The sequence below is a fragment of the Crinia signifera genome, chromosome 1 (genome assembly GCF_055691185.1).
Source record: "Crinia signifera chromosome 1, ASM5569118v1, whole genome shotgun sequence".
NCBI classification, from domain to species: domain Eukaryota; kingdom Metazoa; phylum Chordata; class Amphibia; order Anura; family Myobatrachidae; genus Crinia; species Crinia signifera.
In genome coordinates, this window is record NC_139217.1 from 124,175,042 (window position 1) to 124,198,845 (window position 23,804).

Consider the following 23,804-nt stretch of genomic DNA (forward strand, 5'->3'; position numbering starts at 1 on the left):
TTGCTGACGCCACTTGTTGTGTTACTGATATATATCCACTTTTGTATCTTGCTGCTGTTGTCACTGGATAGTGACAACAACCAGCTGATATCTCGGTATCCAGTTTGCTGACACCGCTGCCTACCGTTAGATATCCAAAATATGGAGGATAAAAAAAAAGGAAAAGATGAGGAGCCACTTCGTCGTGCTTCTGAAGCTGATGCCACTAGTCATCATGACATAGGCGATGAAATGCCATCGACGTCGTCTGCCAAGGCCGATGCCCAGTGTCAAAGTAGAGGGCATGTAAAATCCAAAAAGCCAAAGTTGAGTAAAAGGCCCTTAAAAAGAAAAAGCAAATCATTGGAGGAGAAACTTAAAGTTGCCAGTGTGCCATTTACAACGCGGAGTGGCAAGGAACGGCTACGGCCATGGCCTATGTTCATGACTAGTGGCTCAGCTTCACAAGATGATCAAAGTCCTCCTCCTCCTCCTCCTCCTCCTCCTCCTCCTTCTCCCACTTTAAAATTTAAGAGATTTAAGGTGTCACCAACAAAAATCCAGCAAACAACTCTGCCTTCCAAAGAAGACATGGTATCACAAATCCCAGTGGAGAGTCCAAGGGTGTTGGTGGTTGCGATGCCTGACCTTCCCATCACTGTACGGGAAGAGGATGCTCCTTTCAGCATTCGCAGCACACCCTCTGCATGTGCTGGAAGGATCACAGACAGTGCAGTTGCAGATGTCGATAATGAAGGTGTCAGTGTTGTACACCAGGAGGAGGATATTGATGAAGCTGGTGCTGAGGGAGAAATTGACGAGGAGGACGATGCTGATGCGGTTTGCTTAAATGAGGCACCGGGCAAGACAGTTGTTGTCCGTGAGATCCCAAAGGGCATCACCATGCCTGGACAGAAGACCAATAAATCCACCTCTTCGGTCTGGAATTATTTTTATCCCAAACCGTCCAACAATTGTTTTGCCATATGTAGCTTATGCAAAGCTCAAATAAGCAGGGGTAAGGACGTTTCCCACCTAGGGACATCCTCCCTTCTACGTCACTTGAAGAGCGTTCATAAGTTGCTGTTTAGTTCAGAAACTGTGGCTAAGAATGTACACAGTCCAGGGACAACTAAATCCCTTTGTCCTGTTGTGTCCACGTGCCCAACTACACCGCAAAGTCCCTCCTCGTCAATTTCTTCCTCAATGAGGATTGGGAGTAGTCCTATAGGCCATGTTACTTGCCTGACTGACTCCTCTCCTATCCGGGATTCTTCTGGAGGATCCTGCATTGCTACGCCTCCTACTGCTGCCGCTGCTGCTGTTGCTGCTGGGAGTCATTCATCATCCCGGAGGGGAAGTCGGAACACTTATTTCACTAAGCAATTGACTGTCCAACAGTCCTTTGCCATGAAGATGAAGTATGACAGCAGTCATCCAATGGCAAAGCGGGTAACTGAGGCCTTAGCAGATCTGATTGTATTAGATGTGCTTCCGGTGTCCATAACTGCTGGAGTAGGATTTAGACGATTGATGGACTTAGTGTGTCCCCGTTACAAAATACCGTCAAGATTCCACTTCGCTAGACAGGCGATACCGAAGCTGTACAGTAAAGTGCATAAAAGTGTTCTCAGTGCCCTGAAAAATGCGGTCATACCCACTGTCCACTTAACAACGGACATGTGGACAAGTGGAAAAGGGCAGACTAGGGATTACATGACCGTGACAGCCCACTGGGTAGATGAATCACCTTGTCCAGCAGCAACAACAGCAGCAGCACCAGTAGTAGGACCTGGGAAATGCCAGCTCCTTCCTAGGCAGGCTACGTTGTGTGTAACCGCTTTCCGTAAGAGGCACACCGCCGATAACCTCTTACAGAAACTGAGGGTAATCATTGGGCAATGGCTTACCCCTCTTAGACTCTCCTGGGGATTTGTGGTGTCAGACAATGCCTGCAATATCGTGCGGGCATTAAAGCAGGGCAAATTCCAGCATGTGCCCTGTTTTGCTCACACGATAAATTTGGTGGTCCAGAGTTTTCTAAGAGACAACAGAGCTGTGCAGGGGACTCTTTCGGTGGCCCGAAAAATTTGTGGCCACTTTCGTCATTCGGCGGCTGCATGCCAAAGACTGGAGCGGCAGCAAACACTGTTGAACCTGCCCCTCCATCAGCTGAAGCAAGAGGTCGTAACGCGGTGGAACTCAACCCTCTATATGCTTCAGAGGATGGAGGAGCAGCAAAGGGCCATTCAAGCCTATACATCCACCTATGACATAGGCAAAGGAGGGGGTATGCACCTGACTCAAGCACAGTGGAGAATGATTTCAGTGTTGTGCAAGATTCTCCAACCCTTCGAACTTGCCACACGTGAAGTCAGTTCAGACACTGCCAGCTTGAGTCAGGTCATTCCCCTCATCAGGCTTTTGCAGAAACAGTTGGAGAAAGTGAAGGAGGAGCTGAGACGGAGCGAGTCCTCTAAGCATGTGGGACTTGTGGATGAAGTCCTTCATACGCTTTGCCAGGATTCGAGGGTGGTACAAATTTTGAAATCAGAGGAGTACATTTTGGCCACCGTGCTCGATCCTCGGTTTAAAGCCTACGTGGTGTCACTCTTTCCGGCGGACACAAGCCTGCAGAAGTGCAAAGAACTGCTGGTTAGAAAACTGTCATCTTCTGAAGTGGAAAGTGACTCAGCAGCACCTTCTCCTTCATTTTCTCCAGCAACTGGTTCTGCAAGGAAACAACTGCGATTTCCTAAACCCCCCGCTGGTGGTGATAAAGGACCAAGTTTGGACATTTGGTCTGGGCTGAAGGACCTTCCAACAATTTCTGACATGTCTACTTCCACTGCCTATGATGCTATCACCATTGACAGAATGGTGGAGGATTATATGGGTGACAGCACCCAAGTAGGCATGTCAGAGAGTCCTTACCAGTACTGGCAGAAAAAAAAGGAAATTTGGAAGCCCCTGTACAAACTGGCTCTATATTACCTCAGTTGCCCTTCCTCCAGTGTGTACTCCGAAAGAGTTTTTAGTGCAGCTGGGAACCTTGTCAGCAATAAGCGTAGGAGGTTGCTTCCAAAAAATGTGGAGAAGATGATGTTCATAAAAATGAATTATCAATTCTACGAGAAAGACCAGCGTCCACAAAGTACACAGGAACCTGTGGTGGTGGATTCCAGCGGGGACGAATTAATACTCTGTGAGGGTGAGGAAGAACAAGATACTGATGGTGGTGAGGAATCGCTGGATGAGGATGAGGACGACCTTTTGCCTCTGTAGAGCCAGTTTGTGCAGGGACATATTAAATGGCAGCTTGTGATGTGGGGGCCCAAACGAACCAATCATTTCAGCCACAGTCGTGTGGCAGACCCTGTGGCTGAAATGATTGGTTTGTTAAAGTGTGCGTGTCCTGTTTATACAACATAAGGGTGGGTGGGAGGGCCCAAGGACAATTCCATCTTGCACCTCTTTTTTGTCTTTTGAATAATGTGCTCTTTGGGGCCTAGTTTGGGTGGGAGTGCCGTAGGACAATTCCATCTTGCACCTCTTTTTTGTCTTTTGAATAATGTGCTCTTTGGGGCCTAGTTTGGGTGGGAGTGCCCTTGGACACTTCCATCTTGCACCTCTTTTTTGTCTTTTGAATAATGTGCTCTTTGGGGCCTAGTTTGGGTGGGAGTGCCGTAGGACAATTCCATCTTGCACCTCTTTTTTGTCTTTTGAATAATGTGCTCTTTGGGGCCTAGTTTGGGTGGGAGTGCCGTAGGACAATTCCATCTTGCACCTCTTTTTTGTCTTTTGAATAATGTGCTCTTTGGGGCCTAGTTTGGGTGGGAGTGCCCTTGGACACTTCCATCTTGCACCTCTTTTTTATCTTTTGAATAATGTGCTCTTTGGGGCCTAGTTTGGGTGGGAGTGCCGTAGGACAATTCCATCTTGCACCTCTTTTTTGTCTTTTGAATAATGTGCTCTTTGGGGCCTAGTTTGGGTGGGAGTGCCCTTGGACACTTCCATCTTGCACCTCTTTTTTGTCTTTTGAATAATGTGCTCTTTGGGGCCTAGTTTGGGTGGGAGTGCCCTTGGACACTTCCATCTTGCACCTCTTTTTTGTCTTTTGAATAATGTGCTCTTTGGGGCCTAGTTTGGGTGGGAGTGCCGTAGGACAATTCCATCTTGCACCTCTTTTTTGTCTTTTGAATGATGTGCTCTTTGGGGCCTAGTTTGGGTGGGAGGGCCCTTGGACAATTCCATCTTGCACCTCTTTTTTTCTTTTGAATAATGTGCTCTTTGGGGCCTAGTTTTTCTATCTGCCACTGCAGTGCCACTCCTAGATGGGCCACGTGTTTGTGCCGCCCATTTGTCTTGCTTATCATAGTCATCCAGCTACCTCGGTGCAACATTTTGGCCTAAAAACAATATTGTGAGGTGTGAGGTCTTCAGAATAGACTGTAAATGAGTGGAGAAGAAAGCTGATGGGGTTAATAATAGCATAGGAGCAAAAAAACACCTAAATTATGCAATGTTAACCATTTTTATGCTTTTTTCAAAAAAATCAGAACCCAAAACCCAAAACCCAAAACCTTTAGGGGGTGTTTTGGCAAAACCCATTAGAACCCAAAACCTGAAGGTAATCAGAACCCAAAACCCAAAACCCAAAACGCGAAAAAGTGTCCGGTGCACATCTCTAATTTTTACAATTGTGGATTGGTGATATCACCTTCTGAGCGCACCTCTACACCTTCTTCTCTCTATCTTGTACATCAGACTCCCATTAGCGGCGGAGCCTTTAGAGGAGTGCTGCTCACCTATAGGCGCAGGATAGGGACACAACCCCCCTTTTTTCTCTCTCTCTCTCTCTCTCTCTCTCTCTCTCTCTCTCTCTCATATATATATATATATCAAAACATACAGTATATATCAAAATATCATATTATCATATTGTATATATAAACGCATTGCATATATATATATATATATATATACATACATATATATATATATATATATATATATATATATATATATATATTTATCTACTTTAGAGCACTGGTTACTAACCTTACCATATCATATTGCCATTGTCACGTGGGTCACCTCACCTGTAACTAGCAGTCCTGACTCAGATTACACCCAGACAGCAGTGAGCGCTGGTGACTACAGCTATATACCATATGAACTATGCATGTGAGACACAGAAAACAATAGATAGCTACAGTATATGCTGCTGCGTATTAGTAGTAATCCAAAGTACTGTATTGCCTGCAGCAAATAAATAATGCAGGTGTTTTTTTTTTTCATTCTGTGAAGAGATTTGACCCTGATGCTTTGTCAAAATTCCAAGCAAAAGCTGCACATCGTACAACATGGAATGTCAGAGAAAAATTTAAGCAGTCCTAGCTGTTCTTGTTAATCACAAAGCATGGGCATTATTTGCACTAACTGGATGTGTTGATTATCAGCTCAACCGCTTTCAGCTCAAAAGATCTGTCATATTCTATCAGTTGTGCGCTTCCTTTCTGCAACATGCCAGTGCTCCAACAATCAGTATATTACTGTAACAGCAATGCCATTCTATACATGCCTGATATAACTGCGAAACAGAGACTGATGCCATGACATCAGCAATTATTCTAGAATAGTCTTAAAGTATTCCGTCTGTAGCTTGCGTCTAAAGAAAGAAAATAACAAGTGGCTCATCTCTTCTTTGTGCCTCTACTACTGTTTCAAATGAATTCATGAATCCCCGCTGGGGAAAATTCAATATTTTTTTTAAATTTGACAGTTACTGCAAAACTATTATCTTCCATTTGTATATTTTTCTTTCTAAGTTGGAAGTTTAATCAATATTGCTGAATTACTTTGTATTAAGCTAGCATGGAGTATTATTTTGTGAAATGCAATACAAACCAATAGACTATGAATTTTTATTAGCTTGTTTTTGTTACATGAAATGAGCCAATGAGACTCAATTCCAAATGTTCCAAAATGAGTTATTAGTAATAAGTCTTAAATTAATACTTTCACCATAGAATTCAGATTTAGGGTTACATTGTAGCTAGGAGAGCGCAAAATGTGCAATCTCCATTTTAACTACTTTAGGGAGGCTTCAATCTCCAACAAAGATGGCCATTATCTCTACTTTTGTGCATTTGCTGCAGCATTTTAACACTGTATTAGAGCAGCACAGTGGGACAAGGTGTAATGGTTAGCATTAGTGTCTCACACTGAGGTCATGGGTCTGGTTCCCATGGCCCTAACTGTGTGCGGTTTGTATATTCTCCACATGCTTGAGTAGGTTTCCTCTGGGTACTCCGATTTTCATCCACAATCCTCAAAAATACAGGTAGTTTAATTGTCTTCCAACAAGATTAACCCTAGAATAAATGTGTATGGTAGAGAATATAGATTATAAACTCCACTGGGGCAGGGACTGATTTGAATGGCCAAATATTATCTGTACAGCACTGCGGAATATGTGTGCACTATATAAGTAACTGGTAATAACGAAATGTATTTATTATTTATATATTTACAGTGGATGAGAGACGCAGATCTTGTGCAGAGCGGAGAGGTCGGGTGGGGATATATTTTGAGATAAGCGAAGAGATATAAGTCGGTATAGTCAGAGTAATGGCTTTGTATGTAAGTAGAAGTATTTTATGTTGAATGTGGTAATATACAGGCAACCAATGGAGGGACTGACAGAGCGGATCAGCAGACGATGAACAACTAGCCAGGAATATCAGCCTTGAAGCTGCATTCAAAATGGATTGTAGGGGTGAGAGTCTTTTCTTAGGAAGACCGGTAAGGAGGCTATTGCAATAGTTAATGCGATATATAATGAGTGCATGGATTAAAATTTTTGCAGTGTCTTGTCTAAGGTATGGATGAATTTTAGATATGTTTTTTAGATGCATTTAACACGATTAAGAGACAGATTGAATGAAAGGAAAGAAGGACAGTTCAGAGTCGAGGATGAAAGCTAGGCAGTGAGCTTGTGGAGTAGGATTAATTGTTGTGTTGTGCTCTCTATCAGGTTGGTAACTACTCTTGGCTAGTGGGAATATAATTCTGTTTTGGAAATGTTGAGTTTGAGGTGGCGAGATGACATCCAAGATGAAATGGCAGAAAGACATTCAGAGACAAGGAGCAATACTGATAGTGACAATTATGGGGAGGATAAGTAGATTTGAGTATCATCAGCGTACAGCAAGGAGGTATAGATTGAGAAAAGCAAAGGACCTAAGACTGAGCCTTGTGGTACTCCAATGGACAGAGGTAGTGAGGAGGAGGTAGAATCAGAGAAGCAAACACTGAAAGAGCTATTAGATAGATAGGAAGCAGGAGCGGGCTGGGCCGGGGGGCAGGATGCCACATGCCCCCCAGGCAGGTATGACTGTGTTCTTCTGGCTGGGCTGGCTGTGTGCATCTTGCACACACCGCCACAGCCATCACCGCCACAGCCACCGGCCGCCTCCGTGTCCAGCAGCTTCCATTCTGGCTGCACAAATGTAAGGCGACGGCCTCTCCAAAAATGGCCGCCGCCTTATAGGAGACAGACACTAGAGGTACTGCTATACCTCTAGTGTCTGTCAGAAGAACAGTGCGGCCAGCGCTACCCGGAAGTGCGGATTTGGGTAGCGCTGGCGCGCAATTTAAATTAATTGGAAAGAACCCCTTGGCGACGCGCATGTACCCTGGCTCCCCCCTATATATAAATCACTCCCCATGGCAAAAAGAATGAAACTCCTGGCAAGAACCATGTAACCTCTGGCAAGAAGCGATATTCCTCTCACAGTGAGCATGTAGGTAAGCAGCAGTTATATGATATAATATGTAATGTTATTGTAATGTTATTATGTGTAATGGGCATTACGACGTGTGGCATTGTGTTTTATGGGCATTACTTTGTTGGCATTATTTGTAATGGGCATTATGATGTGTGGCATATTTATTTGGCATTATGGCGTGTGGCATTATGTTTAATGGGCATTACGGTATGTGTCATTATGTGTAATGGGCATTACGGTGTTGGCATTATGTGTAATGGGCATTATGTGTAATGGGCATTACAGTGTGTGGCATTATGTGTAATGGGCATTACGGTGTGTGGCATTATATTTTTTGGCCATTACGGTGTGTGGCATATTTAATTGGCATTATGTGTAATGGGCATTACAGTGTGTGGCATTATGTGTAATGGGCATTACAGTGTGTGCAAAGTTTGGGGTTACAGAGAAAGCAAGTCTATGTGATGCACTTTAAAGAAACTTGATTTTAACGAGTAAAAATTAATCTTTATTTATTAGTATTTAAGATGCGAAGGGTGACATTCTATGGGATGAGATAAAATCGCGTTTTTTTTATCGCACCACTTCACACTTTTGCAAATCGCAAGATTGGGCCGTTTTTCGCATATTTAATGAGATGTGAAAAACGGGCCAAATAGTGCGAGTAGATGTGAGGTGGTGCGATGTCTTTAGTCCTGAAAATGTGCGATTTTCATGTCTGAAAATCGCACGTTTGCAGGAAAGCGCAAATTAAAAAAAAAAAAACGAGCGCGGGGTCCCCCGCCCGAGCATAACCAGCCCCGGGCTCATTGAGCCGGTGCTGGTGACATAAAATTAGGGTCCCCGACAAATAGGGGTCCCCTTGATTTAATGAAACTAGCACCAGGCTCAAGGTCCGGCGCTGGTTCCCAAAATACGGGGGACAAAATGACTAGGGGTCCCCCGTATTTTAAGAACCAGCACCGGACCCAACCAGCCAGCAGGGTAATGCCACAGCCGGGGGACACTTATTATAGAAGGTCCCGCGGCCAAAGCATTATCCCCGTGGCTGGTCAGCATGGGCAGGGGTCCTGGGGAAGTGGGGACCCCCCCAATGAAGGGGTCCCCCCCCTCCAGGACTTACCAGCCCATGCTGAAAGTCCGGGGCTGTCCCCGATGCCCCTGGGCGGTGGGCATCGGGCTGATGGATTGTGTAAAAAAAAGTAGATAAACTATTGTTTTCTACTGGCGAACTATGAGTCCCAGCAAGCCTACCCCGCATGCTGGGACTTGGAGAACCACAAGTCCCAGCATGCGGGGCATTAAAGGGCCCGCTGGCACTTGTAGTTCTACAGTACAAAAAATAGTTAAATAAAACACACTGACACCCTGAAAAATAAAAGTAGGTCGGTCCCTGGATCCTGGGTCCGGGCTACGGGGCTCCAGGGCAGAAGGGTCCGGTTCCGGGGCCTTGGTCCTGGTTCCGGGGCTGGTCCTGGGGTTCCGGGGCTCCAGGGCAGAAGAGTCCGGTTCCGGGGCCTTGGTCCTGGTTCCGGGGCTGGTCCTGGGGTTCCGGGGCTCCAGGGCAGAAGAGTCCGGTTCCGGGGCCTTGGTCCTGGTTCCGGGGCTTGTCCTGGGGTTCCGGGGCTGTCCTGGGGTCCAGGATCCGATGAAGTCCACAGGGGTACCTGAGGAAGGAAATCCTACTCACCTGGTCCCCGGCGACGACATCGGCATCCTCTCCAGCAGACGCGCTGCTCCCGGCTGCTGTGGTAACCGCTCTCGGACTGAAGAGGCGAAGAGATTTTCATCTTCCTCGCCTTTCCTCCGGATGATTCTATTGGCCGGCTAGTGGCCAATCAGGAGCCGACTTTCTCGGCTCCTGATTGGCCGCTAGCCGGCCAATGGAATCATTCTGAGAAGAGGTGCGGAAGATGAACATCTCTGCGCCTCTTCAGTCCGAGAGCGGGTACCACAGCAGCTGGGAGCAGCGCGTCTGCCGGAGAGGATGCCGATGTCGTCGCCGGGGACCAGGTGAGTAGGATTTCCTTCCTCAGGTACCCCTGTGGACTTCATCGGATCCTGGACCCCGGAACAGCCCCGGAACCCCAGGACAAGCCCCGGAACCAGGACCAAGGCCCCGGAACCGGACTCTTCTGCCCTGGAGCCCCGGAACCCCAGGACCAGCCCCGGAACCAGGACCAAGGCCCCGGAACCGGACTCTTCTGCCCTGGAGCCCCGGAACCCCAGGAACAGCCCCGGAACCAGGACCAAGGCCCCGGAACCGGACTCTTCTGCCCTGGAGCCCCGTAGCCCGGACCCAGGATCCAGGGACCGACCTACGGGCTCAAGGTAGGTAAGTATCAGTGTGTGTGGGCTGTGTATGTATTAAACTTTTATTTTTCAGGGTGTCAGTGTGTTTTATTTAACTATTTTTTGTACTGTAGAACTACAAGTGCCAGCGGGCCCTTTAATGCCCCGCATGCTGGGACTTGTGGTTCTCCAAGTCCCAGCATGCGGGGTAGGCTTGCTGGGACTCATAGTTTGCCAGTAGAAAACAATAGTTTATCTTCTTTTTTTTACACAATCCATCAGCCCGATGCCCACCGCCCAGGGGCATCGGGGACAGCCCCGGACTTTCAGCATGGGCTGGTGAGTCCTGGAGGGGGGGGGACCCCTTCATTGGGGGGTCCCCACTTCCCCAGGACCCCTGCCCATGCTGACCAGCCACGGGGATAATGCTTTGGCCGCGGGACCTTATATAATAAGTGTCCCCCGGCTGTGGCATTACCCTGCTGGCTGGTTGGGTCCGGTGCTGGTTCTTAAAATACGGGGGACCCCTAGTCATTTTGTCCCCCGTATTTTGGGAACCAGCGCCGGACCTTGAGCCTGGTGCTGGTTTCATTAAATCAAGGGGACCCCTATTTGTCGGGGACCCTGATTTTATGTCACCAGCACCGGCTCAATGAGCCCGGGGCTGGTTATGCTCGGGCGGGGGACCCCGCGCTCGTTTTTTTTTATTTTAACTGTTTATTTTTTTTTTTTACCAGAAACCTGCACAGAACATTGCGATCTGTGCACGTTTCTGGCTAATTCGCCCATCAGAACCTGGTCTGATTTTTGGGCGAATTATAGTCACACTTTATACAAATCGCATACCATTAAATATGCGATTTGTATACTTTTCCATGTGAAAACATCTGGATGCGATGTGCTGCGAAAAGCAGCCATCGCATTTCCAGTGTGTCCAACTTGTTGCCAAAAATCACATTTTTTTCACATTTTCGGAGCTCATTAAATATGCGAAAATGTAAAAAAATGCGATTTCGGCCGTTTTTGCGAGAAAATTCGCAAAAGTCTAAAAATCTCATCCCATAGAATGTCACCCGAAATGTTTAAAAGCACACATACAACATATAACAATTTGGACAATCTAAAAAGAATGTAATAATCCTAAAGTGGCAGAGGAAAGAATGTGTTCACTGTGTTTAGTTGATGAGTGTAGTGGCAGAGATAGGGACCATGCCACTATGCTTTATTCACCATGAGAGTTCAAATACTTTGATAATTGCTTGGTGGCTTGAGTGTTAAGAACCAGATACGGGCGGCATCCCGGCCGCTCTGATCCTACACTAGTTGCTGTATGCATGGATAGAGGTAAGTATACTCCTCCTCTGTGCAGTGGGAATGTGCGGATATTTTCTGCCTCAGAGATAATCCCACTGTTATAGAAAAATAACAGCGCCGGCCGTAGCCTGTATAAGCGCTCCCTGCTAGAGGGTATGTACAGCCTTTTGCGGCACTGTGTATACGGACGGAGATAGGTGATTCTCCTTCGTGTTGTAAGCGCCCTGGTCTGGCAGAAATCTGCCCTGCTGTGCGGAGAAAATTTCCCACAGTGTATGTGAACTCACTGATGTGAGTCACTGGCAGCATCGGCTCTCAGCCAGTAGACGCGCCTTTGACCGGGGGGTACAGTACCAAACTTTCCTATCTAGGCATTCAACAATAAATACATTTGACAATACAGAGCCGTCTGCGGCACTGTATACATGAATGGAGATAGGTAATTCTCCTCCGTGTTCTGAGCGCCCGGTCTGGCAGAAATCTGCCCTGTTGTGTGGATGAGATATCCCACAGTGGATGTGAGCTCACTGATGTGAGTCACTGGCAGCGTCGGCTCTAAGCCAGTAGACACGCCTTTGACTGGGGTATACAGCACCTAACTTTCCCTATCTAAGCATTCAATAATAAATACATTTAGCAACACAGAGTCACATTTGCCTCTGCTCACGTGGAACGCCTGATGCGCGTTTCGCACAGAGCTTTTTCAAAGGCCAACCGGATGGACGTCGGGGGATCATTGAGATACTACGTTTCTCATGAATATTCATGAGATGTGGGGGGGGGGTCCCAGACCACTTTTTCATTGGTAAGTCCTGCACTGCTGCCGCTGGATCATCGTTTTCATTGTGGTGTGTCAAATTAGAAAGATACAATCTTTCCTGTGCCTCCTTCTGAAGGATCGATATAACAGTTTCACTTGATATTTTGTGTATATTGTTTCTGTGAATACATCATTACAAATGCTGTTGAATTTCAATTGAAGTGAGGGGATACAAAGTGTGAATAACGTGCGTGATTGAACTGCAAAAATAAAGGTGACAAACAAAACGTGACAAAACAATGCTGTGCCTCATCCCTGAAGCTGGGTGTGTGTGTTTCGTAGGGATTAATATCAGTGACTATAATGATATTTAGGATTAAGTGTGCTAGAATGCTGTGCTCAATTCGGTGGTTATTATGATCTTGAAAATGACAGATATATTGAAATGGGATGCCAATGGTGTCAAGTAACATAAGGTTACATGACACCCTCATATTATTATGGTGTCAGAAATAACAGTGATAGACATACTGAAATAAAGTGCCAATATTGTCAAGTGACATAGGGTTGTATGACATCTTCACCAAGGCCCTTATTCTGGTTGGTGCGGTAATATCCGCGTGCATTCGGGCCGCCGATGTTTTGTGTCTGCGCATGTGCAGAGGCGTCTCTGCGCATGTGCGAGCGGTGCGTACGCCCAAATCCTGCATGAAATGTGAACACTCCGAACAGGGGGTGGAGAGGGGCGTGAAGGGCTATTTGGGCTCATTACCATATGCGTACGCCCCGCGTTTCATGGGCGTTCCCATGCAAACGCTGGGCGTACGTATGGTAATGCGGCCGTGACGCACGTGTAGGGGGCGGACATATGACATCGCCGGATGTCAGCTGCCCGCCCAGATCCCTGCTTTTGCACGGAAAAATGTACGTGTGGTCTGAGGTTGCGGGAGCTGGTGGAGCACTCGGTCCTGCATTCGATGGTCTGCGACCATCGAATGATGGGGGAGGTTCCCTGAGATGGAGGAGGCGTATTCCATAAAAAATACACGTGTGGTCCTTTCGGCCAGCTTCTTACCACGTACGGACGGAGTTGGCGATCCGTACGGAAGGCGGGGTTTCACACGCACGGTCCTGGCCGCATATTCGGATCCGGCCGCACCGATCAGAATAAGGCCCCAAGTGATCAGTGAGTGATGTGACAGAAATATATTGAAAAAGATATACGAAGGAAGTGAAGAGCTATTGTGTTCTCTCGTGACTGTTAAGTCGTCACTGAGTATACTTCGATAAGTGTGTGGGGCCAGTGTTTTAATTTTAATCAAAAGTTTAGAGATTAAGTCATATTGTATTTGAGAGGGGCATTCTTACAGGTATATGTTCCGTACCCACCTTCAGTATCATCTCTTTGTAGGGGGTGCGTGTAATACAAAGAGATGATACTGAAGGTGAGTAAGGATCCCAATTAATTTTTGACCAGGATCCCCAAAAGGGGGAGCCCACACATTAAAGATTAATTATGACAATCATCTCCAGATCTGAGGATTGTCACAATTAATTGCTGATGTATGGGGCCCATTAGACATATTCTATATAATATATAATTTGAGTATTTCAAGTTTTATGAAATGTAAGATTAAAAAAGGTTTCTTGCTGTATAGTACAATTAACAACGGGCAGCCACTCAATACATATCCCGCTCTGGCCAGAAAGGATTGAGCAATTTGTAACACATATGGTTTTATTAGATTTGCCTAAGATTAAGCGTAGAAAGAAAATGGATAGAGGGGGAATGCTATTTTCAGGCCATGTCTTAACTCTGTAGATTGATCTATTATGTCTGCCAGACACACGCAAGGATGCTTCAAGTTTCATTTCTGTACATTTTAGTTGGCATACAGTTTTAAAGACTTATAAAAGGAATGTCTTTCAAGCGATTGATTTATTGATTACTAGCATATATTTTTTCTGGCATAACCTTTCTGAGTAGATGTAAAGAAAACAAGAATGGGTTAAAGTAGATTTATCTAATCAAGGTGGGGGAGTACTATAGCTGACACAATGACACATTCACTTTTGCTTCGGGCCTTTTTGTGTGTGGCTACAGGAACTCATTTACAGTTATGTCTCCCAGAGTTTAATTCTTCTCAGGAGTGAACATTACAGCCATGGGGTAAGCCATACTGATACATTATCTGTAACACAAGTGTAACATAATATTGCAGCTTTACATCTGGCCCCTCCGGACATTTCTTTTAACTATGGGATAAAACTATTAGGAATAGATTAGCTCCAGAAATCCTGTTTGAAGAATCTATACAATGTTTATAGAACTTTAAGCCATAACAAAAAATGTTTCAAAGTGACTTTCAAAATTCTTTTGGTAACCTACATCTACTGATCATGTGTTGAAGTTAGCAATACTTTATAGCATTAATGAAATAGCAAATATGCAGTCTTACAGCGCAAATGGCAATTCTTGTGCAAATGCACTTCTATGAGGCTGATTCAGTAAGGCTCACTTAAGGCATTAAGGCTGCTTAGTGAGCCCATGAATGCCACCCACCACCCGCCCAAATGCCCGCTTCCCCTCCGCCGTGGAACTCCCTCTGTAACAAGCACAGTGGATGTACTGCGAACACATCCCCTCGCATGCGGCTGAAGGGAAGAGAAATCATTTGATGGTCGCCGACCATCGAATGATTTCTTTCCTCTTCAGAAATAAACTGAATTTTATTGCCATTGGAGACCGACCGATCCCGGAAGGGACGGCCATAAAACGCTTGGCATTCCCCTGCTCTGACCCTGTATCCGCCCCTGCCAGCCCCCTCTGGAGCGAAGGGCTTGGCAAGTGTGAAACTAGATGAAGCTCCCAGAGTCTGCACATGCGCAAATAAGTGCTTACGCAGACCGACGCCATCAGAACAGGGCCAAATTCATCCCCGTCCGATTGTTATTGAATTATCCCCTTTATTTAAAGGGTATAAATTGCTTTAATATCTTTAGTCTTTGGTTAATTTTGAAGCCCTCTTCTTCCCTTTATCCCTCTCAGCACCTTTTACAGACATGACCCAGGAACTTGGGGTGAGATTTAATAGGATGAGAGATTCAGAAAGTGAGAGAAATCTCCAGTTTTTTTAAAGCGGCAATCATTTACACTGCAAAACTAGTTTGATCTTGCAGTGTAAATGATTGCCGCTTTTAAAAAAAACTGGAGATTTCTCACCAAATCTCTCACTTTCTGAATCTCTCATCCAATTAAATCTCACCCATGATGTTAGTCTTAAATGTGCATTTTTCAGGCTTATCATATAGTGGGTTTTACTTTTGCACAGGTAAAAATGTTTTGGTGCTCTGAGGCTAGTAATGGCAAACACACCAATTCTTCTTGGTGTGACAATTGTTATGTTTGGATGCAGCATTTATTATCATTCTTTCACAAAATTATAAAGCGGTATCTGTTGCTTTTTTGCCTCATGGCCTTATTTGGTCATCGTCATCACATGTCATTTAGTAGTATTGTCAGAGCAGAACAGCTGTATCATATGATTTTTTTATCTTTCTAAACCTTTCAAATTATTTGTGGTCTATCACACTAACTGGTTATGTCATCATTACTTAAACAGTGTGTGGAGACAGCATGTGTCAGTTTAATAACACTGTCATTTTATCTGCTAAACTGTAAACAATTTAACTGTATCAGAAATCATTAAGCTTTGATTAGATTAATGAGTTGGAAAGGTATCATGTCAAAATATGTCACACAAATATATTAAAAGCTGTTTAGCAGTAGCTGCATCTAAGGTATGATGGTACTGCGCTAAAGTGTCCTTACTGATGGTAGCCACTCAAAGGCACCAACAACAAAAGCATTTGGCCACAAAATAAGATATTACCACTAGTGAAAACAATGGATACATTGTCAATTATTTATAAATAGTTAACAGCATTAGGAGTGGAGACTGTACAATTTTCATTATATAAATGCAAGGTCATGTTTTAAATCTATAATAAAATAGTCTAATATTATGTTAAAAATATTACCAAAGTTGAAAGTGTGTTTTGGTGGTTATGATAACAATGGATTAGTACTGTAGCTGTAATTTACTGTTTTTGTTTATTTCATGGCTGACTGCATCCCTGCTATTGCAGCATAAAGTGCTTCTTTATCATTGCTAATATCCTGTAGTTCTCCTTGGCATGATGATGATGACGATGATGATGAAGGTTATTTAGCTTTTGCTGTTCAACTGTCAGTGCCATTAGTGATGATGTTAATAAAGAATCAGCTACCCCTAATATTGGTCACTGCAATTCTTAAAGTAATGCTAACTCAGACTCAAATCAGTCAATTAATAGTGATAATACAGTGATCATTTATAACATTTTGATTATGATGCCATACTGTATGGAGGATGGGATTAGATCAGCAGAGCAAAGTTATGTAGCTACAACTTCTGCAAAGAATGTCCTTCAAATAAGAAGCAATCTCTGTTATCTTAACACAAAAAGAGCAAAAATGAGAATATTTCACAAGACAAATTCTTCAAAATACAAATCAATCACAAAGTCATATGTCTAACTGTTTTCTCCCCAGTCATTATCCCTAAGGCTGACAAACATCTTCCTTTCTTCCAGTAACACACAGTGCTTCAGATATGCAAAGCATTTTTTGTTGCTGACACACAAAGCCTGATCTTGCTTTAATCGATTTTGATCAAACACACAGAACATTTTACTGTACATATACTTTAGTTTATAAAGGAATTGCTTATGCTACAAGAGAAACATGGAGGTGACCACTCCCCACCAGCTGGAATAGCACGGACAGTATGCTTGGTTGCGTGGCTAAAAATTAACAAGAAGCCACCTACGCAATGTCATGCTTGCATTTGAGGCCGCAAGATGGGGTTTTTTTAAACTGGTTCTTGGACAATGTAGTTTCTTTTGGGCTTGTGGTTGGATTTGCTAATATTGTAAATACTGATGTACTCTACATTTTTTCTTATATAGGAACTGCTATATTTGCAAATGCCTTGCAAATTTAAATTAATAATTTAATAGTATTATAATAGTGTGAGCATTTATTTGTATTGAACAACTTTCAACTTAAGGGTCATATTTACTGCAATGGAAATGTACTACAACAGGGTCTATTTACTTATGATGGACACTTGCTATAAAATAATAAAAATGTTGACATTTACATAGCATATTAATTGGCAAATGAGAAGGGAACTTTGGATTAGAAGAACAAATGAGGTGGTCATAGTAATGGTCTTGTTCCTCTGAATTAATTTGTTAGGAGTGTAAACATTCACCTCTGACTATTGTGAACCTGAAGAAATAAGTGATTTTCTTAGAAAGATGACAATTTCCATTATTGTACCACTATAACCGTGAGGTGGCTTTCATGTATTTATAATCCACGATGGGGTTTGTGTGTGTGTGAGAGAGAGGGGGGGGGGGGTCCTTCATTTCTGGAGGTATTATGCCATGTTGTCTTCCTATTTATCAATGTATTAATGATGAGTTATAGATTTTAATGAACTTTAGAATTATCGGGAGAATAATGTAAACAATATCCAATTGTGTAGACTGTAAAAGGCTATTCGTGACATTTGAAAGTGGCTGTTTGATGTACACTATATGTTTTTTATTATTCTATTTAGAACTGGTGGTTCTAGAGTATTTGGTGCAGTCTGAGGTTAGACATGGGGGTATACCCATATTCTTGATACACATCCAAGCTAAAGAACCTCACTCTAAGCTTAAAGTTCACTAAAATATAACAGTTTATAGACAATAAACTGATAGTGGGGCAAAGACAGTAATAAATGATTAACAAGACATTGGTCCCCCCGGCACACTGAATAGTTTTAGCAACCAATCTTGAACACTACATGATAATAGAATTCAGAGATATTGTTACATACAGTATACCTGCGCAGGTGTATGATATGCTCTCAAGCCGCGTCAAGGCTTCTCTGTATATTGGGGGTCCCTAGCGCTATATCTAGGTGCAGGGTGTGGCACCCCAAAAACTATCATAAACTAGGAGGCCCAGTGCGGCACCTGAACAGTTTTACTGAACTAATTTGAGCATCTACCACTATCTGTATGTATGTTGTGAGAGGCAGAGAGGAGCTTGCATTAGGCGGAGATGCAGGTCCTGATATGCCACATGGAGTAGTCTGGGGTTGCTCCAAGGTAGGTAGCTCTTAGTTCAGATATACCAAGTAAGGAGCCATTATCATGTGGCTCCTTGCTGACTAATTGTAGACCCAAATTAGGGTAACAGTGGTGTGGGGTGTGGTGCCCCTGGACTGGTTGGGCTGGGTGGCTTTAGTGCGGCATGCCCTTACATTCTATTAACACTCTTCCCTCACTTACACTCTCTCTCTCTTATTTGAATTACATTTCATTTATCTCTCTCTTTATGTATAGCTTCGGCTTCCTATCACTAATTATTAACACTTAGTATCTCACTGGCGTGCCGCACTGGGCCACCTAGCTTATGATAGTTTTTGGGGTGCCACACCCTGCACCTAGATATAGCGCTAGGGACCCCCAATATACAGAGAAGCCTTGACGTGGCTTGGGGGCATATCATACACCTGTGCAGGTATATGTAACCAATATCTCTGAATTCTATTATCATGTAGTGTTCAAGATTGGTTGCTAAAACTATTCAGTGTGCCGGGGGAACCAATGTCTTGTTACTTACTAAGTATTAACCCCTCCCTTGCATGCACCTGAAAAGTTTTACTGAACTAATTTGAGCATCTACCACTATCTGTAAGTAAATAATAATTGTCTATACATATCGTGCTGAACCACTGTTATGTAGTTTGTTCAGGAAAATGTCAGGATGGCACATACAGCATTAGGTGTGGTTCTAACAATCACATTAAAAAAGTATTATTAGTGTCCCAGGAACCTGCTTCTACCTATACCTTGGTCACAGAGCTAGTAGATGGCCAGCTAGTCCAACATCAGAAGAACTTGAAACCTGATGAAACCGTTATACCTAACCCACAGCGAAGAAACGCGTTAAGGAGTTTCTGGAATCACTCACACTCCCTTGCAGCATTGTCTTCCCGGCTCCATAAAAGATCCCTGCTGGCTCTTGTTAAATAAACACTCTGAGGCTACAATTGAGCTTCAAATCTGATCCTCCCAGTGTGTCCACTTGTACGGCGTTTTTTTGAAAAGGAGACAGACGGCTCGCTCCCTGCCTACAACGTCATCTAGCAGTATAACATCAAGTGGTGGCAGCCTTGCAGGTGAGCTTGAGCCGTTCGTGAGAACCAGATTTGGTTACTCTGGATATCCTCCATAAACGGGGCACCTGCTCTAGCCCGAACTATCATATGGATAAGCTGACAAAAACCGTATATTTAAAGTGGACATAAATCTGCCATAACAATATAAAGAATCTTAACCTGTTTTGGATATCAATACCAAATTAATCGCAAGTTACTATATTCTTGTTCACTAAATGCGGGACACTTTCTTCCCTATATTGGGTAAAGTTTGAATGTGAATTTTATTGGAGTGTGGTTTCCAGTTATTACATTGTATTAAATAATGCTTAATATTGTTTTTACATAAATACAATTCTTATATGTTTTTATATATTAAATTGACTAGTATTTAATTAATAAATTGAATTGAATTTATTCAGCTGTGTGACGCTCTCTCTTAAAAGGGAATTTGTGTGTGATTATAATTCCACACATATCTATATCTATATCTTTTTTAATTTAATTTTGAAGAATTTAGGTGTTCACCTTGTTTTGTGATAGTGAGAACACTAATGTGCAAACTAATCTCATAAATGGCTCCTAGGAAAAATCAATCAAAAAACATCTGACATAATTGCTTTGAGAAATGCAGGGAATAGTTTCCATGAAAGTGCTTGCCTAGAGGTTTCTCTTAGTGCCATAAATAGCACTGCACGTGATTACCCATGATATGTATAACCTCAAGTGACCACAAAACAGGAGGTAAAATGTGTGTTCCAAATGGTACAGATTCCAAACACCTAATCAGATTTGTGATCATGAACATCAAATGCTTCCTTGTGGCCAGTGGCTTGAAAACCATTGCACAGGAGCTGGACCTCTAGTCATTGGGAGAAGGTTATTTTTACAGAGAAAATTAAGTTTGAGGTGTATAGGTTGTAGAGGTGCAAGTTTTCATTGTGACAGGCTAGCCCATGCATCCTGCTTACATTTAACCCACAATCAAGAATGGCCTGGGGAGGTTTTAAAGGTGGTGTGCTGTAGCTAGTGACTTAAAAAAGAAGGAATAATGGACTCCAATGCTACCACAATATTCTGATGGGCGATGCTATCCTATTCAGCACTGACCTTATTGGTTGGGGTTTCCACACTACAGCAATATAATGACCGATAACATACGTCAAGCCAATGCAAAAAGTATGTTCACTCAAAACAATGATGACAGTTGATGAAGATTATGGGTTAGCGCAGTGGTAGCCGACTACGGTCCTCCAGAGCTACCAACAGTTCACATTTTCCAGACAACCTAGCTGCTGCACAGGTGCACTCATTAGTAGCTGAAACATTTTCAAAGATCCACAGGTGGAGCTAATTACTTCACTTGTGATTCTGTGAGGAGGCCTGGAAAACATTAACTGTTGGTAGCTCTTGAGGACTGGAGTTGGCTACCCCAGGTTTAGCGTTTAGACTGATTGCAATCCAATTGAACTGCTATAGGTGTATTTGAGATGTGTAATTAGCCAAAATCACCTTGCAGTTGCTACTGTACAAGACAAATGAGCTGCATCTGGAGCTGAAACTTTGACAAATTAACAAAATGTCCTGTGTTTGCATTCCTGTGATCTGCACTAAGGGTGGATACTTTAATAAGAGATTCATTTAAGGAAATCAAAATGGAATTTACTTGGAAACCATGTGTATGAGTGCAAAACATGTTTATTTTTCAAAAACGAAATAAACTATCCACTTTAATTCATTACCTTCTGAAAAATGATTTTATATATAGAGACACATTTAACCATTTAACTGCCAAGTGAATTTGTCAAAATAGGTAAGAAAATTGCCATGGAAACATTTTTATTCATCATAATGACCTGGAATGTTTACCTTATATAGGAAATAAATTTATTGGTACTTGTGTAGTTTCAACTCCATGCCAACATGGATAGTGGAGGTATGAACTATCCATGTTGGCATGGAGTTAAGTGACTTTTTGTAACATAGTTTGTGGCGAGCGTAGAACCCGGAAGTAGCACGGCGCCATGCTGGCGCCGTGAAACTACACAAGTACCAATTTATTTTATATAACATTTTTAATTTGAATTTATATAACGAATGTGAGCAATGATGGTACTGTATTTTTAGCAGGTATTTTGAAAATCGCTCACAGAGATGTTGGCACTCAAAGGGTTAAGGTTTGTTTCAAATATGAAAGTAGCCATTTAGTAATATCCAATAAATTGTTCATAACATCCTCCAAATTCATTTTATGTCTCTTTAGACATTATAATATTTGTTCTCTACGTTATATAATTTGCTTTCTTAAGAATACCATTCAGTTTCATTTACATCATACTGGTAGATTCATTAGTAACATGTTTCATCCTTTTTAAAACAAAATGAGGGCATTGGCCGATATTCATTTACCTCCAATAAATTATCAGGGGTAATTTTATCACTGAACATCTATTTTTTTTAACCCTACTAAGCCAGCATGTGCTGCTTCTTATCAGGTATTTTTCTTCACCTGCCTCCGGCAAACAAAGCAAAATCACCAAAAACAGCCCTATTTTCATATTAAATCCGTGCTTTTTCAAGTCAAAAACTCTCAGGTTTCACTAAGGTAATCATAGACAAAATATTATTATATTGCATTTATTAAATTACAACTTTAAATCAAATAAAAATAGATACAGATGAAACAGAATTTCAGTATGTTGAATTAGTTTTTTTAATGTTTCTGTTGATTTTAACTAATTTAGATAATATTTTAGTTAATAAATCTTGAACAAGGTATCATAACTTTGGCTAGCACATTGTACCATGTACTCAGTATTACTACTCGTTGTGGGTAATGCTACACTTCATACACCAGTCTTACACAGTCCATTCTGCATTGGTGATATACTGTAATGTAGTTACATCAATTGCTATCTTATTTTAGCTCATGTCTTGATGTGTAACTGTTGTCTAATGGTGCCTGGTGGCACCATGTTATGGAAAATAATAAGTAGTCATTTTAGTAAAAAGGAAACATGTAGTGCTTTAGACTGAGTGGTCTAAGGTGAAAAAGGGATGCAAAAAATAATGCCGTGTTAGTTATAACAGAAAAGCAAGAGAAAAGTGAAGGGTGTACAGAGCAGACAGGATGCAGAACAGCAGTGAACATTTTTTTCTTTTGTGTAGGGTCTTACATCAGTTAGCTCATATCTGGACATCTTGACTTGACAACAATGATCAGTACACAGATTTTTCCATATAAATGTCACTGCACAAATATTCTACTCTTTATTTAGTGATGAAAATGTACAAACATATGTCAGTGGCTTAGCCATTTTTACAGCAAATGTAATGATTTTAAAATATTCACAGCATGCTTATTTTTTCATTGAATCTTTTTATCCTTTAGTTCAAGGCTGGATACTTGCATGTGCTATTTAGACAAGGAATATGCTGTTCCAGTTCAGATAAAAGTTTCATTCACTGTAAATACATCATTAAGGCAGCACATCATTTCCCATTGTGTTTATCTTTTTTAAATAAATAACACATATATATATATATATATATATATATATATATATATATGTGTATATCATTTACCGTTGCACTGATGGATTCAGTATTGAATCCTGGCGGTCGGGATCCCGGCGTTCAGAATCCCAACGCCGGAATCTCGACAGCCGAAATGCCGACAAGGGAGGGGGGGGGCGTGGATCGCCCCCCCCCCCCTTGCGGGCTCGCTGCGCTCGCCACGCAGCGGGCACACTAATTTATTCTCCCTCCAGGGGTGTCGTGGACACCCACGGAGGGAGAATGTGTCGGCATTTCGGCGGTCGGGATTCCGGCGTCGGGATTCTGAACACCGGGATCCCGACCGCCGGGATTGTAACTGCATCCCGCACTGATGCAGTGCTCTGTATAGTGCAAAATTATTATAAATATATAGGCATTACAGAAATAAATTTTGTTATCATTTTTATCATTTAAATTTATTTGACAATCCACAAACAATGCTCAAATATAACAGCTAAATCAAAATTCTAGTACAGGAAATAAAAATTCATTATTAAAAGTACGTTAAGCAAAGGTTATGTAGTACAAATGCTCATACCATAACTGCAAATCTATATTAAAACCATAATTATCTATCGTATGAGCTATTATATGTATAATGGAGGGTTAGACATTGAAAGGAATTGTCTGTTTCGTTGCTATGGTTTTGATTCAGATTTATATCTTTGAATGACAACCCTGTGTGAATGAAAATAATTTGATAACCGACAAAAGGCTTAAAAAGCAGAACAGTGTGACCTGTAGCCTTAAAGTGGACTAGTGCAAACTGTAACCCTTTTCTTACAGCAGTGAAACTACTCATACTGTTTATGCCCTGGCAATAATTGAAAATTATGAGATCTGGAG

The 23,804-nt window shown here is 42.6% G+C and overlaps 1 protein-coding gene across 5 annotated transcripts in view; it reads right to left on the bottom strand.

Annotated features, from left to right (window-relative positions):
• The window catches only part of SPOCK3 (SPARC (osteonectin), cwcv and kazal like domains proteoglycan 3), a 297,817-nt gene that overhangs the window by 38,926 nt on the left and 235,087 nt on the right, over nt 1-23,804 (bottom strand). The window lies entirely within an intron of this gene.